The sequence below is a fragment of the Cheilinus undulatus genome, linkage group 7, assembly GCF_018320785.1.
Source record: "Cheilinus undulatus linkage group 7, ASM1832078v1, whole genome shotgun sequence".
In the NCBI taxonomy this organism is placed as follows: domain Eukaryota; kingdom Metazoa; phylum Chordata; class Actinopteri; order Labriformes; family Labridae; genus Cheilinus; species Cheilinus undulatus.
In genome coordinates, this window is record NC_054871.1 from 38345626 (window position 1) to 38366582 (window position 20957).

Here is a 20957-nt window from a genome sequence, read left to right on the forward strand (position 1 = left end):
AATCCTCTGCCCTTTCCCAAATGCTTAGTATTGAAGGTGTCAGGTCAGCAGATGAAGGGATGATTGTCAAATGATTTATGTAAAATGACAAAAAAGTACTGCCCAGATATTGGCAAAAACCCAATGAAATGCATTCCTGAATAAAAGTCTTCTGGACATCACAGTGTTAATAAGGTAGAAACAGAAAGTCTTTACAGACAAAATAGCTCACAGATAACTTCATTTAGAAATCAGTCCATGAGTTTGCATTAACATCTACACTGTATCAACTTTATCACAATCAGCCCTCATATCTGCTGCCTTTTCCACATACATCTTTATTATATGTGGAAATAAAGGTGTGGTGTCATCACAAGGACGTGTTCTAATGTTTGCTAACAGGGCTAACAAAGATGTGATATGATGTTTCCTTTTGTCTCTCTTAATGGACTCTCTTTGTGCTCTCAGCTCATGTGGTTCAACATAGAACTAGTATTTCTATGATACGTATGTTATCATCTTCCTGACATCACCTGTACTGACGGCTGATGTGGTGTTAGTTGTATGCCTTTTGAGCGATGTGTCCCTAGAGAGTTACCGTAGCTGCAGTAAAGCAGTTGTTATTGCCGGCTCACTATGCAAAGCCATAGCAGGAGACATTATGTCTCTTTGCACTAGTTATTACCCTCTTACAAAGTGCATTCAGTAGGGATGTATGATATCCATATGTGCAGATATTAGCTTAGAAAGTGATTTTCATACAGATATGAACATTTCTGCCAATATTTACAACTGATATTTTTGCATCCTACAGCTATAAATATTAGCCATATGAACACATAAGTTAGTGTCATTATGGGTTGGAAGTCTTTTTCTTTTTCATTATCATTCCTTACACTTTAAATTGTGTGTTTTAAGGTCTGAACTACATTTAAATATTGTTATCGACATCAGTATCAGCTGAAATTAATTTGTAAATATCCACATACCAAATATGGGCAAAAATCTAATATTGTGTATCCCAAGTATTCAGTTAGGAGAACCAAGAATGATCAGTGACACATGTGACACTAAATGAGTTGAGCTATTGTAGCCCAAAAGAGCTAATGGTTCACAGTGGTCATGGTTCAGTTCAAATGACATTCCCTGGTGTATTATTTCTCATCCGATTGAATGCAAAATATTATTGCATTCAGCCGACTAGTCTTAAGTCCAGTAAACACATTCAGTAATCCATCTTAACGCTGCAACAGTAAAATGTCAGACGGTCAGCATGCAATGTTGCTTTGCAGAATGTGGCTAATGTTAGTTGTGCTAGCATTGAGCATTCAGTCCTTTTTGCAGGTAAATGTCCATATTCCTGAGCTGAAAATCGTAGCTAAATGCTTCCATTTTAACCTGACATACCCTCTGGACAACTTTATTACTATTCTGTGAAACACTGTAGTGCTGAACCGTGCTGTTCCTATAAGAGGCTATCAGTCTGTTAGCAGTTGTTTACATTTGTATTAGTTACAGGATAGACACCGTTTGACCAGGACTGTGGGCCTAAGCTGGTAAAAGAATGTTAACAATTAGTGTAACTTACTTGTATTTATGATGCCGACATCAAAGGGGTCTGAATTAAGTGTTGAGCTGGCTTACTGTGTGGATCCCTTAAGAACTTGGTTTTACACATTTGTGGCCGGTGATCTCTGCTTCTACATGTCTGCAAATAGCCTTAAGGACAAGAAGCCGGCAGGTGTAGCTACATTGCTCTTGCTACTAAAGGCAACTTTTCTTCTTTGTATTTTATTGTGCATCCTTCTTCCTCTTCTTTGTTTGTTGTTCATTAGCGATTAGCAAACAGGTAAGAGTGTTGCTACCACCTAGACTGGCCTGTTAATACTGCCTTATGTGACTATCTTTTTTACTCCATTCAGACGTATTCATATTGTGATCATATGTACCGAACTGTGATGCCCAAACGGCGACAGGTAGGGACAAATACAAATACCATTATACTACAAAACCAACACATAGTGTGGGTAATAAAACTTCACTCAAATAAGGTCATCCACATGGAGTACTCGAGTACCTGAGGATTGGTACCCATCCCCGCATGAGCACACTGACATAGAGATACAAAGACACAGTCACTGGGCTCATTTTTAATCCTTGCAGCACACTGTGAAGGCAGGAGGAAGTTCCAATTAAAATTAAAATAAGCTCTTTTAACGGTCTCTTAAATTGACAACTGAACAATGATTTTCGAATTGGTATCTGTCAAAGGTCTCGGAAAATCCTCAGTTGATAAGGCCCAACGCATCCAATTAGTAGCAGAGCAGGGCCTCAGCCAGTAATGATTTCCAGGTCCCTTAAGATGTGGCGCGGACACTTATTGCAAATTACTGACAAAAGAGCCCTGCTGTATTGATGAGGCGGAGAACAGCCAAGTCTCTGTGTTCCCATCAGGTGGACGAGCACCGAGAGGGGCCTGGAGGAGGGCCCGAGTGTCTCTCGCTCTCCCACTCTTCTTATCTCTCTCTCTCTCTCTCTCTATCCATAGCCATAAAGTGGCCTTGCTGTGCAGCTCATATATGGCCCCCCTGCTGACACGGACTCTGAGAGACCAGCCTCTCCTGACATGAGCCTCGGCTCAGAGAAAATGCTAATGCTAACATGAGGGAGGTGTCAGGAGCGGATCATCAATAATGTCTGCAAGTTAACTGCCCTCTTCTAATTATAGCTTCTATCTCTCAGGGCCGCGGGAGGCCGCAGGGCAGCTCCTTAATTGAGCCGAGGTAGATTTCCCTTCCTATCACATCGGCGGCTCCATTGTTTACAGTCCTTGAAACTGATTGAAAGGAATCAAAAGATTGGTGGAGATTCAGTGCAGGGTGTATTTGGTATGCAGGAAGAATGAATAAAGGGGGATGATTCTTGCTGGTCAGGTAGGGATTTAGATATGAAGGCCATGCTATAGCCAGAGGTCATATCATTTATTCCCATGCCTCTGGAATGCTGGATGTGTTATGTTTTGCTTCTCTGTGTTTCTGCTACCAGAGGGCCAAATAACATCAGCCTCTATGACAGTAAAGTAACTAGCACTGTTCACTTCAATTATGGGAGTTAATGAATAGATAATCACATTTTGCATTTAGATTTGCTTCTTGTTTTGTGTTATCATAGCTAGGGCTGGGCGGCATGGTCCATAAATCTTGATTTTTTTCAGCTGAATGGCAATACATAATGTTGTTTCTTTAGATAAACAGAAAAAGATTTTCATAAATTAGCCAAAGCTATAAACTTTGATCTGCTACTGGTAAAAATCAAAGGTACTGAAACCTGTTTGATACCACAGCAGCAGCATTACAAGTTCTAGGCATCCAGTACTGAGTAAGATTTGTTTTTAATTATCAAAAACTGCAGACCAACTCCCACAAACTGTCTAAATCAAGCAAAATCACAAATAACATTTTCTCTTTATTAAGCCTCTTAAAGTCTTCTGTACTCTTGAACACCATATGTTTCAAAGTTATAAAATCTTCATTATTTTAATGATCTCTGTCTAAAATGTAACCAAAAGAGAGCAAGAGCACTGGCTAAATTGTGGAAAGTGGGTGGAAACTGGAAAGGATTCAGGGTTTCTCTTGCATATTCTAGCATATTTGTGCAATAAAGAGAGTGTGCAGAGTTTTCCTGCAGTTCTGATAATGAAACAACAATTAAATGCCCAATCAAGGTGCTAAAGTGCAAAATTTCTTTTTTTTGTTTTCAAAATTTTGGAGGGTTTAGGAAGATGCTTCACCATATTTTTTTTGCTTATATCAGCCAGTTTATGCACTATTTTTAAGCAATTTAAATACACATTTGAACTGATTTTCAAATCTTTATGTGATAAAATGATGGGTGGGATTGAGGATTTAAGACAAAGAAAACATTGGCATAAAACTGAGTCCTGACTAGAGTTGTTCTGACTCTAATTCCAGTATCAGAAATACGTCTGCTACTGCTGAAAATGTGGTTACTGGTATCAGTAAGTAAATGTGGTTATCCACCAATCCAATACCATTTTGTTTGTAATTTGCTGCATTTAGCATGTTATATGTCAGAGTTATAAACCGGAACAAAGTTTTCTTCGATGCTCGAAGAACACTGCACACACTACCATTAATAGAGGAACGAAGAAGAACCAAAAGACAGACCCACAGCAGCAGCCAAGTTTGGAGGCAGCATGGCATTCATTATCTCTGTACGTATTTATCATAAACCCTTCCAGATGGGCATTGTCTTATATGACAGGAAGTGACACATTGTTAAAAGCTAAATAACTTTTCAACCATAAATCGTAGCTCCTTACTTTTTTCCTCTTGAAACTACCCATACCTTCATAGTCCTTATGGAAGCTTTCCTACTGAGCTCGGAGCTTTTTAGGGACTTTAAAGATTCAATCCACACCAGTAGAACTGAAATTGAATGTTTTCCCAGAATGCTTTGTGAGGGGCTGTCGACCAATAGCAGGCTGTTCCGTCATCGCGTCATGCTGGGTTGAACATGCTTTGATGTGGCCCTCTGTGTCATTGTTATTTAGGTATTTAGCAGTGAAAGTCAGAAAAATTAGCAAGAAAAACAAGTTAAAGCATCACAGAGAGACTATTCATTACCATGCCATTTGTTTAGCCATGTACTGAGTTCACTGTAGGGCTGATACCCAATGCTCCGGATTTTGAATCAGAGCCGGTATTGGGAAGCAAAACATGGTATTGAAACATTACTACTCCTAACTGCAGGTGAGCATCGGCACCATTGAATCGCACAGCATTGCACGCTAGCTGCATCCATCCTTTTGTTGGGACTTTGGACAAAAACGGGAGTGTAACACTTCATGTATCAATGAGCCTTTGACAGATGTGAGATGAATAGTTTTGTCCACGTGTTGACACGAGTCAGAGCATGACATTTCAGATACAAATATGAATATTATTAATGAGCAACTATTATAGCTCCACCTTGTTAAACTAACTCACAAGCTCTGTTTGGTCAGGAAAGCGAAAGAAAATTAAAGAAAATATTCCTGTCAGACACTCCTTGTTATCTCCCACTTTTCTTTTTCCTCCCCCATTTCTATGGAAGCAACAGAGAGGAAACGGGGGCAAAAAAGAATCATGTTTTGTCACGTTTCAGCTGTCAGGAAACTACAGTAGGAATCAGTGTAATCAAACTGATTTTGTGCTTGCTCGCATTGCATGAAGTTAGGACTTAGGTCGTTTTCACACCTGATAATCTGGGGGACACGGTTCGTTCTGGCACTGAAATTGCAATGATTGTTGCACTTTCAGTTTCAGTTTGGTTTACATTCACATTACCCTTCGTCAAACAAATCAAACCATACGTTCGTGGGGCTGTCAGCCCAAACAAAGGGCGGCGAAGAAGGAAAGGAGACATAGAAGACGAAACTGGAAATCCATCTCCTTTCGCCAGTCTTTCTTCCACATAAACAATGAAAAACACTGAATTTACGCTGTCTTGGGGTTTCCGCTTTTGCATTGGGGCATTACAAGCAGCCAGCAAGGCGGTGAGCTGCCCGGCGTGTCGTTCTTTACATGAGATGAATAAATCAGCACTGAAGAAAAAGGCGAGCCAGCACAGAGACTACGAAGTGTTGCTATGGCTACACAGACGCAAAGCAAGGTACCGACATGTAATTGAATGTATTCAATCACATATAAATCCATAAATCATTACGCTTTATGCCACTTCCTGCCTTTGGTTTACATTTTGGTCTGTCTTGCCTTCACACCTCAAATGAACTGCACCAGGGTTCATGTGGATGCAAACCAAGACCCCCGATTTAAGCTGACCAGAGTCCGCTTGTTCTTTTTGCACTAATGTTTGTGTGCGCTTTCACACCACTCCAAACGAACTGGGCTATCCGTGAAAACAGACCAGAGTTTATTTAAAGTGCACCCAACAGTGCTGGTGTGAATGCAGACTTAGTGTAACATTAATGTTGGCATTTTTTTTAAATCGTTCCATTATATTTGAAACTACACGACAGAAAATAACATAAAAAGCTAAATATGGGGTTCCAGGAAGAGACTTATTTATGAAAATATTAAATTCTAGATTATTTATTACAATTTTAAAGAACATATATATTGTGCTTGTTTAAACTCTTGGAAATTAAAAAAATGGTGAGAATAATGACATTTTAAGATTGTGATCAGCAGTGTGCATTTGTTTATTATCACCCATTTCATTTGTCATCTATTATAACACACAAGCAGGTATTAGTTTAACATTTTTCCTAGTTATATAAATCTTCTTAAGTAAAATAGAATAAATAACTTGCTTATTTAGGCTCAGCATGGTGGAGGTACTGTGAACAATCTTTTTACCAATCTCTGAGCATCAGTCCTGATATCTTCATTTTTAAATCAACATAAACTTTTGGAATATAAGGGATATTGTCTGTTGACTTTATTTTATAACCATGCTGCATTGCCCATCCCTATGTGTTGTTTTGCTTCTCTGTGTTGCTGATACCAGAGGGGCAAACAGTATCATCTTCAGTAACAGTGGAGTAACTAGTAACTAACCTCAATTATCAGAGTTAATGAATAGATAATCACATCTTGAATTTAAATTTGCTGCTTGTGTAGCATTATTGTTGCCAGTGCACATTTCCTGCACGCTCTCTGGGGAGTGTTGCTGCAGGTCTACAAAGCTCTCAGGCCATGTTAAGTCCCCTGCTGTTTGCACGAGTCTGAGGCTTCCATCCTGCTGTAGGCTCAGTAAAGAAGGTGTTGACCCGTGTGACCTGAACCTGCTTCCATTGGGCGAGGAAGGGCCGCTCCATACTCTGTGCTGCAGGGTCAAATGGTTTGTAGTTTGTAGTTTCCTCTAGTTAGATGTTTGTTGCAAATGACTGTTGAGAAGTGGGAGGATTCAGGCTGATAGCGAGGAGGTATCGCAGGCAGGGGAGGGGCTCGGGATGTTTTTGATATTTTGCTCAAGGAGATGATTGTGCTTCCATCTTGTGAATACAGAATGAGCTGGCTGTTGATTGGTGATTAACATTATGTCACTGTTTATATTCATTCATAATGCATGCAGGGAAATCAGTAATTTTTTTGGATCTTATCTGCATGGGTTCATTGTCTGTGTGCTGTTGTAATCCTTGTTAAACTTGCAGCCCTCTGCACGTCTGTGTTCCTGTAAGATGAGAGAGGCTTTGATTTCCCCCATCTTTGTGTCACTCTGACTGGCATACTATTTGACAGGTGGAGTTAAAATAGAGAAAATTGTGGATGAAAATTCGTCAGTCTCAATCTCTTGCCCTGGGCTGTAGGCAGCAGAGACAGAAGCCCACTGCTTTGTGTCAAATGTTTATCAAAGGGCCTGATTAAATTGCTGTGTTCAGGGTAACAGCCTAATAGAAAAAAAATCAAATCCTTACTTCTCGGCAAGCCGTCCTTGTATGATTGTGAGCAGAATAAAGGCAGAGGATAGCGAGGTGCCAGAAGAAACCTCTGACCAGCCAGCTGTAAAGCAGGCTGGAATATCATATGCCCTTTGTTGTCGCACAAAAAGAGACGCGAGCTCTGAGATCTGTTGTTGTTCTCACTTTCCTCTGTCTTCTCAATCATTCTTTTTTCTCTTCATTGCTGCAGGAAATAAACCTGGCCCCCTTTTGCTGAGGCCGGCCAGCTTCCCCTGGCCATTCCTCTCTGTTTTGTTTCAAAAGGGCAAGGCTCTGCAGCCTGAGCAGTTTGCCCTGCAGTCCCACGCCAGGGGCGATGCTTGCCTCAGCTGCTTCATCACCGGGGGAGCGGGCTAACGTCTCCTGACTGCACTTAGCTGTGTTTCTCTGATACGGTCATATCACATCAGCCTGGGTACATGTGACATTGCATCTCTTCCTAACTTTAAGCAGTTTGTTGCCATCCATGTTCTCTCTGCTTTTATCTTCCCCTTTTTGAGTGATGTTATGATTTGTTGCAATATTTCCTGGCAGCGCTGCTGCCACACGTTTGTGTCGGATAACAGGGCCTATTACAAGATCTCTGGATCTGGCCACTTTTCCCCTACAGGAGACAGGGAGAGCTGGGCCTCCCCCTCCCAGTTTTTTTTTCACATCCTTACCCCCGCATTTGAATTTCTAGATAATAGGCTTTGACTTCTGGCTGCACGTTTATGGGTCTTTTCATGTTATCAGCTTAGCTCATAGCGTGGAGCTGAAGAACACAGACTCCTAGTGACAGGCCAGCCAGTCAGCAAGGCGAGCCTGTCAGGATCTCTCATACACTAATGATTTCCCTTTAGTCTATTTTCTGTCTCATTGGCCGTTTCCTTCAAAAACAAAATTGCTCATTTAAATTCTCATGCCTGGGGCATTTTGGTCTTCAAATATTGTTGGAAAGTGAAAGGATTAGGCAAAATATGCTTTTTTAAAATGTTAATATATTTTCTGGTTCACTTTCTCCTCTGAGGCCAATTAGGGAATTTCTGCTGGCTGCATTAATGTCAAACTGACATCCCCAGCTATAATTACACTGTGCTTGAAACCTAACTTTCACTTGTGGGTAGATGAGTGTGCCTCGCAGTGACACAGAGACTCGCTCTGCCAGCTTTTGATCATTTAATCATTGCTTGCTTTCTTTCACTCCTTCCTCCCTCGCTTGCTGATGATTTCACCTTTTATTCCTTCTGTTGCAAAATGCAATGTTGTGTTTCATTATTCACCGCTGTATTTTGCAGGGTTCATTAGTGACATCACGCCTCCACTTTATGCCTGCTCACAATAACACGAGAAGAATGGGATGGTCCCTTCAGGTGCACAAACCATATGTACATTGTTTACTCGCTTGATTCACAATTTACTCTGGGTTGTTTGTGTGTTTTCTTTTTTTTCCACTGAATGCAGTACAGGGAGATATTAAAGGTTGTGTAGCACAAGTACACAATTTCTTTGCATGCTTTTCTCCGGCTGGGGTTCTGTTTCATGACCATGGAGATGGTTAATGATGGTTAATGCTTTCACTGTGAATATGACACCTTTACAGTGCATCTGGAACCATATGGCAGATTCTGCTTGTGATCTAGGCTCCTTTTGCCAGTCAGCTGCCAGGGAACCACTGATGATTAACATGTAAAGAGGAAACTGGTTGATATATAAAACAGAAACAATTTTGGCATTGGCCATATGATTATGAAGGAAAGTTACGTTTTGTTAGGAGCTTAACTGAGACTCATGTCTTCCATGATTGGCTGATTTTATTTTATTAAGAGCATGCATATCCCAAAACATCAGAATCAGCTTTATTGGCCAAGTATGCTTACACAGAAAGGAATTTACCTCCTGTTAGAATTGCTCTCAATGTGTAGGAATTAAAAATTAAACGCAAAAATTAAGTAAAACTGAAAAAGTATTGAAATATTAAGATTTAAATATGTACACGCTCTTGTGTGTGTGTTTTTTTTCTAGCGTATACAGATCCGTGTGCATTGATAGTATAGTTGCAAGATGTGCAAAAGGTGCATGAATGCTGACTGGACATAATCAGAAATATAAACAATGATGTGTGCAGATTAACATGAGGCAGGTAAGATAATTGAAAGTAGTTTGTATTAATTAGTACAAATGTGCTTATAAGGTGAGCCATTTTACCACAGTGAGGTTTCTTACACTATTTGAGATACAGTAAAGCAGTAAAAGACAGTGTAGGACATTTTACATTAAGCAGGCTAAGGTGCATGTTAAATGAAAGCTCTATTTTCAGGCACTCATTTCTTTATAAAACACCATATGTAAGAAAAAGAGAAAAAAAGTAAAATGAATGTAAAAATTATAGATCTTAATGGGAGAGATAATGCACGATGTTTGTCAAAGTTCCAGAAATTTAAGGCAAAACAAAACATTGAAATTTACTGTTCACTTGTGCTGTCATCTTAGGAATTTCCACTATTTGTTTTGGGTTTCTTGAGTGTAATCTAACCTAATCAATCATAATAACTACAATATAAGATATATGGGCATCGAGACCTGAGTTTTCTGGAGACAAAGATTTCCACCATGAATTCTCTCAGAGAATACAAGAAATGCATCAACACTGTTATGAAGCACAATAGTATAAGGAGTGCAGTGAGTTGGGCTTATGTCTTACATGTTATTTTGATTAATTGATTTTGATTAACATATAAAATGCATGAATCATATATATTTATCTTAATACACACTTATAAAACACCAATATTTAGAAAAAGAGACCAAAATAAAACAAAGTAGAGATAATTGTTGCACAGGTAGAGAACTTTAATATAGGGATGGAAACTTTAATGTGTTAATTGTAATGAATTAAGGTCCAAAATTCAGATATTATTTCAGTTGCTTTGATCATATGCTATTTTGCCATTTTAGGCTTACTGTAGTTAGGTACTTACTTACTCTGCTGTTTTCTTAAGGGTTAGCCAATATTGTTTCTTCAGGGCTAGTACTGATTATTAGCAGTTCATAAAAACAATATTTTAATAAAAAAGAATGAAAAAAAATATCAGGACTAACTATCAGAATGAGAAATGGAACAGAGTTAAACATCTGAACAGCTAAACGGGAAATTATTCCATGTGCCCATCGTGTCAGTGGCACCCAGGCTTAAGATTTGATTGGCTGGCACTCATGTGCCATCTAGCCATACAGACTGTGCTGTATACGGGACATTTGATGAGACTCTAAAGAGTGAATATAAAGCCAGAGAGGAAGACACACCTTGCAGTGAAGCAAAAGTAGCACGCTTTTTATGAATTAATTGTAGCAGTTATCTTTAAAATAAAATGCTGATACTGAAAATCGGCCAAATGTCAGCTTTAATCATCAGCCTAACCAATGATCTGTCAACCCCTTCTGCTGTCTGCTCCAAGAGTGATGGAAAATAACAACACTTAGATGCCTTTGAATGTCTTCTTTCACTTTAAAAACTCAACTTTTTTCCTTTTCCTTTTGCTATTTTTATTTACTTTTCTATCTGTAGAAAGCTTGTTTTTCTGTGGTTTAGCTTACTTTCTGTCCTCCAAATGTTCCTCATTTTTCTCTCAAAATTAATGCAGGTTTCAGTCTAAACAGGAAGTAAGTTACCCTCAGTATAAAGCAATACAACTTAAAAAGTAAAAGCATAACAATGAATATGATAAAATACTGTAAAACTGGGGATCACTGGACATAGGTGAGTCATTTTGTACATGCACTCCTGAATATTTTTGAAGATATAACAGTGTTAAACACTGTTGCACAGAATAAGCACTTTGAAACTGTGTCCTACTTCTAAGTCATGATTTCAGACCACACTAGTGCAGCAGTGCAGCACTTATTTAAATAGTCAAGCTAAAAGTCGAAATACATCTATTAGCAGCCATTTGATACTAAAATCGAGGCAAGGTTACAGGGGCTTCAGACTGTCAGGATGGTCTTAAATTTTGTGTTTTCTAATGGAAAGCAATCACAACGTGAAACCCTGAAAAGGTCAAATGCTGTTGCATGGAGTGAGGATCACTGAACAGCAGAGTCATTTTGTACATGCACTCCTGCATATGTCTCAATGCATAACAGTGTTAAATATTGTATCTCAGCACTCTAAAGCTGTCTCCTGCTGCAAAGTCATGGTTTTAGACCACACTGGTGTGGTCTAAAACCTTTAAAGTATTGGGTTTTAAAATGCAGATACTTTAATTTTAAAAATATGACAAACATTTAATAAATGATAATTAGCTATTTGAATTTTGCAATCACTTGCAATATTTAAAAAGTCATTTAACAGCCCTAATTGGAAAAAAATTAAGAATCAGCAGTTAAACTGTTATTGCGCTAAACCATTGTCATTCATATGTGGAATTTGGAGTTGTCATGAAAATTTTAATTTTCTACGCCAAGTAGCATTTTGTATACACCCTTGGCTCTGGAAAAGTTACTTCAATTGAAAATTTGAGTGTTTGGACATCCTTTTTCTTGAGAAATTTGGCCTTTTCTTTTCACATATTAAGAAAAATATTTCAATGTTTTCAGTTTTGTGTTTAAGTGGGTTTTTTAAGGATGTGTTTTTTTCTGTTAAGACTGTTTATTGTCTTTCATTGCAAGGATTTTCCTCTCAGAACATCCAAATCTTTTGTGGAAATGTCGTGAAACACTGATGTTGACACAAAAAACCTCTGTTGTTGATTTCAGGAAGCTTTCGGCCACCAAATGTCACTTCCAAGTGAAAGCAGCCTCTTGTGAATGAGATCCACTCCTCCCCATTTAGCCTCCAACAGCTTGACAATTGTGATGCCAATCAACTTAATGACCTTGTGATTGTTTTGAATTTTCATTCCCCCCTTGTTGGACACCATCAATCTGTTACAGTATGTGCTGTTGTTAGCTCTGGGGAGTTTTGTAGAAAAAAAATCACACACAGCACAGTTTGACAAAGTGCACACAAGCTTCCATGGCTATTCTTAATGTCCATCTCTCACCCCTCCTCCTCCTCCTTCACCTCTTCATACGCCTTTTTCTCCATGCCTCGCCTCGATCTCTTTGCATTGTTTTACCCTTTCGCTTGGACTTCAGGTAATAGGAAATGGCACTGACCCCTCCTGATCCCCCCGATTACCTTCGTGAAGCGTGAACGTGGTACGGAATCACACATCAGGAGACGACTTGTAATTATTTTTGCGATGCCATCAGCATGGATCAATCACTCAGGGAGGCTGCTAGTGGAAACGCCGCTCGCAGCCATGGACGGAGCCAGCAGCGACCCTCTTTGACTGACAGCTTTGGTAATTAAGTGATTGTATAGACCCCTCTGACTGTTATAACAACCTTGTCAGGGCCAGTCTGCGTTTGGAACACTCTCAAATCAATGTGTTTTACTTGCCTCAGACAGAAGGAACAAAAAAAAAAAAAAAGAGATGTTTCTCTGGTATTTGTCATGGCAGAAAAAAGCTTTGTTTGACACCTGAACAGCAAAAACCAATGATGATGCAGAATCTAGGGGCCTTTTATTTGTCCATGCAATAAAGGAAATTATACTTTTATTCCTGTTTTATCACATTTTGATTCATATAGCGCATAGGAACACTTCAAATTGAACTTGAATGTCAAATGTTTCATTACAGCATGAGTAGAAATGACGTTTAGAGGTTGTAATAAGGTGCAGTCTGTCCATCCTAAATGTCACATGGCTCTCACACTGCAACCTTTAATTCAGAAGCTCCCAGGATGTAATTTTGCACTGAAATTTGATTCCCATCATCACATCTTTTTTTTATCCATCACACGGAAATGAAAAATGTTCTCCATTTGCCAGAGGAGAAGCGTGTCGTCCTGCATGTGTAATCTGATTCCTAATATGCTTGTAAAAGAGAGTAATTGGTGTGAATTAGCTTGCTCTCCCTCCCTCCCCAAACTATGTTAATATCCACCTCACTCATTGTAGTTTTTATGAGCTTTCTAAAGAATGTACAAGCAGTGGTTTAGCAGCTGGGTTTACTGCAGACAGTGGTTGCTATTAGCAGCTGGGTTTACTGCAGACAGTCACGTGCTCTGTTTGTTATTGACAGTCTGAACAACTAAATTGGATTCACAAATGCAAATCACTGCTGGATAATTGTAAAGGCAAGCAGAATAACCAGGGCAAGTAAAATCAATAGTGGACTAGTGCACAAACTAGCTCAACTTCAGCATTGGTAAAAGCTGATTTATAACACTCTATAACATTGTTTTTAGTCCATGTAAGGTCATTGTAAAGGATAATTGCTGTAACACTTGTAAATGCTATGAGGCATTAATACATGTACAACAAGACTCACAGTGTTATAAAGTACTGCTTTTTTGGTAATATCTACTTATTGCACATTAACATTTATATTCTAATCCAGTCTTTCTGGTGCCTTCTGGGGTGCCTTGGTGAATGCAGTAAAATCAACCAAGAATTACAGTGAACAAGCAGATTATTACCTAGCCTGACAGTAATAGTCTCATGTCAGTGTCTAAGTCAGAAAAGGAATAGGTGTATGTCAGTGAAAATTGTGCAAGACTCTGGCTTACCCTTTTTTTTTCAATTCTGTAGGTTGGCCAAAATGCACCAATTATGGTTTTAAAGGTCTTTGTGCCAATTCCATGAAAAAATAGACTTTTAAGTTGTTTAAAAAATGCTTAAGAGCAGTGGTTTTCCACTGGTCTGGCCTCAGGACCTACCACAGTGCCTTTAATGATTTAATCAAAAATGTTGCAGTTGAGATCTTTGATGCATCAAAATAAATAAATGATAAAAGAGTCAGGACAAAATGCATGCATATTAGCCCCCATTTCCCCCTACAAGCCAGGCCACAGCCTCAGATCCTCAGGCCTCCTGGTCGTTCCAAAGTCAAGACCTTTAACAAAAGGTGATCAAGCGTTTGACGTCAAGGCTCCTCGACTTTGGAACGACCTGCGATAAGGTGTGCAGAATCAGTGATATCTTTAACTCCCTGATTAAAGGTTTTTATAGACTTTCTCTTTGTAATATCTTCTTACTTGGTTCTTACTGCTCCAGCCCTAGGGCCCACCACGGTCTCTTCAAGCCAAGCTGCAGCTTTAGATCCTTGGGTGGGGGCCTCCCAATCATTACAAAGTCAAGACCTAAAACCAAAGGTGATTAAGCATATTCCATCAGGGCTCCTCAAGTTTGGAGATAGGGAGATAAGGTGTTCAGAATCAGTGACATCTTTAAATCATTTCTTAAAAGTCATTTTAATGGAACTGAAAAGGCCTATGTCAACCAGAACTGCACAAAACTGAATCTATGTGCCCATTCCTAAAAAAAAATTGAATTTTATTTGTTTTAAGAAAGTGCTCAAGAGCAGTGGTCCTCCACTGGTCTGGCCTTAGGACCCACTACAGTCCATTTAATAATAAAATGCAACCCAAATTGTCAAAAAATGTCAACAATGCATATTTATTTAATAAAAAATGTTGCAGTCCTAGTCTTGGTTGGATCAAAATACAAGACTGATAAGAGTCAGGACAAAATAAATGCATTTTTGCAATGATAGCATGTAAATTGAATTACTAACCCCCCACGAGTCTTAGATTCTTGGGCCTCCTGGTCATTCCAAAGTCGAGGCATAAAACAAAAGGTGACCACGTGTTTTCCCTGAGGGCTCCTCAACTTTGGAACAGCTTTCGATAAGGTGTGCAGAATCAGTGATATCTTTAAATCACTTCTTAATACTCATTTTTTATAGACTTGCTTTTATGTGATGTTAGCTTCTTATTTTTTTTTTTTCTAGCCTTAGGGCCCACTACAGTCTCTTCAAACCAGGCTCCAGTTTTAGATCCTCGAGTGGGGGCATCCTGGTCATTCCAAAGTTGAGACTTAAAATCATAGGTAACTGAGCATTTTTCATCAGGGCTGCTCAATCTTTTGAATAATTTCTTTTAACTAATTTTTATAGACTTGTTTTTATGTCATGTTGTTTTTTTTTTACTTGCTTTTATTCCTTGTCATCAATTTATTTTATTGCCCTTATGGCTGTCTTTAATTGCTGCCCTCTTCTTGCTAATATATTGATTATTTTCACTGCTTTATCTTCATTTTTCCACTTTACATTTTAATGTTTTACTGACTTCTCTTGCCACATGTCTTTCCTTTTTGGTCTGCATCTTTCTTTTTGGTTTTATTTATCTTTGTTATTCTTTTAATTACTCACGTCATCTTCTTCATTGGTCCTCCAGCCTCAACCTGTATAGCTTGTTTCCTGTGTTGACAGGGTTCTTATGGTCTTTTTGGTACCTATGATATGTGATGTGTGCATTCTAATAATGCCTGTGAAATCTTAGCTGAATAGTATCTTATGACGTCCATGATCTGTTGATGTCCTGTGATGTCTATGTTTTCATATGGCTTCCTGACGTCTGGGTCTTGAAGTCTTATAAAGCTTCTGGATTATTACTTAGGTCTATTTTGTTTAGGTTCTTGAGCTGTTTGGATTCTCTTCATGTTGTTGGTGTTATTGTTCTGTTATTTTTGTCTTTTGTTGCTTTATTCTTCTGTTTGCTTCTGCACATGTCAAAGCACTTTGTAAACACTATTTTTTTTAAATTGCTATACAAATAAAGTTAGTATTAAAGTTATCACAAGTTAACTATAGAAGAGAAAGATAAAATGTATGGATGTATGTCCTCTCATGAACTAATAGACTTTTCCCATTTTTTTCCAGGCACAAAGTTGCGACCCACTGAAAACAGCTCCACAACCCACTTTTGCATGCTACCAGTTGAGAACCCCAGCTTTAGTGGTGTGTCTTGTTAATTCTAAACCAGCTCATTTACTCTTGCAGGTCATAAAGAAACATCCGTTTTATGTTGAGTGTCTTCTACCACAAGGTACGTTCCAGATGAAGTGAGAAAACGGCATACTGCAGAAACAGACGTCTTACATTTTTTGAAAGCAAGCCTTCTTAATCAGGAATCATTTTCAGTGTGACACAACAGCAAGCTGAGATTTTTTGTGAGACAAAAACAAACCTGTAATAGACAGTGAGAAGAGGGATAAGATATACCACTGTAGGCGCTAAAATCACCACAAACTGAAAATTCCTCACAGGAACTTTAATTACTTGCTTTTTTATAAGTATATCTACTTCAAAGCTAAACTTTAGTCATTAAAACACACTTTAAAGTAGGGATGCAAAGATTTCTCAGTTTTACATCAGTATCAGCCAATAATGATCCTGTTAACAAACTTTGGCCATTGGTCAAATTAAATAATTATTTAAGCTATCATCAGTGTTTATCTGTTGTGTCCAATCAATTTTATGCTGCCATCTGGTATATATAGAGAAAAAAGTGCCCACTTGGACAAAGTCTGATCAGATTTTAATGGTGAAATGTGAGAGAAAATATTGGCATACGTGGAGTGTTGTAACAAAAGAAGTGAAGAAAAACCTCCATTTCGGCATCAGCTAAATTCTTATGTTAAACATTGGTATGGGTCCTAATTTTCACAATCTATTTTCAACTGAATGTTGCAAGGATGACGAAAGAAATAGACTTTTGGTCCCGCCCAAAGACAGTGGTAAGGGGGATAAAGGGGTGAGCTTTCTGGGGCCTAGCCAAATGGGGGGTCAACAAAATCATCGTAAACCCCTTTTGTTAAAACAGAATTAGCTTTAATGGTAATGTTGACAATGTGGAAGACCACAATGAAATTTTTAAAGTAATGTTGGACTTAGTAGCCAGGCCATGATGGGAACCAGCAGAAGGCTGCCAGAAAATAAAGTCGAAGAAACTGAGTCAACTATAAGGGAAAAAGATTAAATAATTGCAAAAGTGTCAAAATCAGTTACCAGTGGCAGAAATGGGCAGAAAAGGGGTAAAAGTGGCAAAAATGTGTTGGAAGTGACAAAAATGGGCTAAAAAGACAAAAAGAGGCACAATAGGTAGGAAAAAGTGGGGAAGGGGGGTTGTACAGTAGTAAATTGGTCAAAAAGTGGCAGAAAATTGGTCAGAATAGGTGCAAAGAGGTGAAAATCGATTAGAAGTGGCAAAAATGGGTGTTGGGATTAACTGTTCGATATCAGTTATAGATGTGATATAATAAAACACAACGGTAAATGTTTTTATTGGGTTTTAGAGTATGAGGTAGTAATAGCTTCTAATTGTACTATAATTGTCTATCAGTTTTTATTTATCACAATTTTTGTGCAGCATTTGTGTTAATAAATATGTCCTCCATTTCTTTGACACTGGACCAAACTTCATCTGTTATGAATGCTGAGAGGTCGAGGACAGATCAATAAGACCCTCCTCAGAGGACAACAATGAACCCTCAACCTCTTATTTTTATGAATATGTATGTAAGTAAGTGTAAAGTAAAATAAGTGCTGCATAAAGCATGTTCAGGTTAGATAAGACAACAGTTAGTTAACTTTGTTATATCAGTTACAAATGTGTTTAAAGTTTGTTCTTGTCATAGTAAAAGTTCATGATCAATACATGACTTAACTATAACTGTGTTAAACCAGGGACTTACAAACCATTCATTTTAACCCTTTATAGGGCTCATTAAAATACTTGGAAATTCAAAATTTCAGCTGTTATTGGTGGACATACCACTACTTTTTGACTTTTGTCACTTATATATAAAAACTGATTTATGCCGTTTAAATATAAAACATAAAACATAAAATATAAAACTGCTATACTGTTGTAAAACTGACTACAATCATACATTTTACTGTTTAAACCACTCCTTTTTCATTAATTTTCAAACCAGAAATGTAAAAAACATCACAAATATTAAATGTCTAAATTGATTTAAGCAGAAATAAGGCTCAGAGTAAAAATAAGTGATATAAACCATATAAGTATAATAAACTGTTACAAGGTTGTAAAACTGACAAACAACAATTATGATAATTTTACCAAGAAAAATTTGATTAATTAGTAAAACTTTACCACTAGATCACTCTATTAGTTTTTACAAACCTGTCCAGCTATACTATAGAGTACTATTGTCCAACAATATAAGTTATTTGTGAACAAAATGATCTCAGTATCAGGGGCGGAGCCAGACATGCTAGATACCCAGGGCTAAGCACTCCCCTAGAAATTTTTTGCTTATCAGACATTATATGAGACTGTTTTTATGCTATATTGCTATGTCTGGCAAAAACCTCATATCTCCATTTTTCATGATTTTAATTTTTTTTTTTCATAAATCAGTGCTTTTGGTCATCTGTTAGTGAGATTTAATATATTTTAAAGCAATAAAAAGTGTCCAAAAGATGCAAATTTTGACTTTTAAGTATTAAATTAGTTGAATAATAGAGCATTTTTTAAATTTCCTGAAAAGTGGTGATTTTGGACATACAAGGTTGTGGCTTGACACCAGCGATATTGACAAAAATTATGCAGTTTAACGTAAAGTTTACGTCATTGCTTACATGTTTTTTTTTTTCTTTTAAATCTAACTGTGCAATTGTCATTATTATTCTAAAATAATGATGCACCATGTTGAAGTTCAATAATTTTTACTTCTGCCTCCCATAAATGTCTGAAGTTTTTTTTTTAAATTATGTTACATATGTAGTGTAGTAATATTGTGATAAAGCTTACAGCAGGCAAAGATATTGCTTTATTTACAAAAATGCTGAAAACTGTTTCTTTTAGAACCAAGATATCAGTACTTTTATACTGCAGTGAGTGAATTAGATCTTTAAGGGAAAAAAATTAAAGGATTTTTTTTTTATAAAGTTTGCTTTTGACAAGTAAAATTTCCATGTTTTGATCAGCAAGGACTTATTGTTTATTGCTTTTTTTGTTTTTGCAATTATCTATCGTAACAATCATAAGCAACTTTTAACCAATCTGATAGATTCAGGACTTTCAAGAAAACTTTTGGGGCTTAAGCCCCAAAAATCACCCCCTCATTCTGCCTGTGCTCACATCATCCTCATTTTTGGTCCTCTGGTCTCAACCTGTATAGCTGGTTTCCTGTGTTGACAGGGTTCCTATGGTCTTTGTGGTATCTATTATGTCAATGTGATGTGTGCATTCTGATAATACCTGTTAAATCTTAGCTGCATAGTATCTTAGGTTGTCTGTGCCCTAATAATGTCCTGTGATGTCTTAGTTTTCATGCGGTCTCACGTCTGGGTCTTAAGTCTTATGAAGCTACAGGATTATTACTTAGGTCTGTTATTGTACTACTATGCTTAGTATGGTTGCTGGATGAAATGACCATATATCTTAACATAAACACCATTTAACATCCCAAAGCAGGCGTATATTCAAATATGGTTCCTCTCTTTTCATGCTAGTATTGCAGTGAGTGCTACAAAACCTATCACAACATTTAGCACAACTATTCCCCTTTATAATGTCTAAATTTCATCAGCTTATACCAAGTTCTGATGTTAGGGCCATTTGTTTGGGACCAACAGAGATGTAAAACTGCATTTCACAAGTTCTGGAGGAAACGGGAAGTTTAAGACACTCTGGGCCACTGCTGATTGGACGGATGATGGGTGAGAAAAATCATTCTGTATCACAGAGAGTTGGGGGCAGTTCACAAAGGAAGTCAGCCAAAGCAACCAGTTCCTTGCCCCATAAAGGGTTAATAGAGCTTCTGCATGTTAAATGCATGCAAAGTTTTGAAAATAGAGTCTTGAACTGAATTGTAGTTGAACTTTGAGGAATAAGCCACCTTGAATGAGAGTAATCTTCTTCTTCTATAAGTTTTGCTTTGAATTATGGGATTTTCTCCGTATATTTGACAGTGTCTGTCTTTTATGTCAAACATCCCTGTTAGAAATAAAGTCCAGTTATTAGACTATTAATTTAAACTTTACAGATTGTTTCCCCTTAGCTTCTTACAGTTTGAGCTGAGCTAACTGTTATCTTAGTTGAAATCTTACAAAGTCACTGCAAGTGAGGATTGTTAAAGCTCCAATCATTTCCAAACCCTTTAAAGCACAAGCAGGCAGTTAGACTGGAAACCAGAGGCTGGATGTATACATTCTGTTATGATGAGTAGAATTTTAAAAGTGATTTTTAATGCATGTTTTCTGAGGTTGCAGAACTGCTTCAAAAATGATTAAATCAACCTGAAAGTCGCATTTCAACTTTGTAGGAGTGAAAGTCTTTGTTAGCTGACTGCAGGAAACTTGATCAAATTTGTGAAGAAGTTATATTTTAGGATACACTGTGTGAAAATATTAATAGAAAACTGTTTTCTCAGTGTTGTCAGTACTAAAAGTTAAAAGATGCTCTCAATGTGTTTTATTTCATGACATTTTCAGAGAAACCGGGTGCTTCATAACCTCCAGCAGGATCTTCCATACAAACTGAGCTCCTTTGGACCGGTTTGCCCAGCTGACCAGTAGCTACAGAGCATGATTAGAGATTTCAGATGCACTGTAACCACAGTTTCCTCTCCTTGATTCTTCCTCTCCTCCTCTAAAACCATACTTTCACTCCTGGC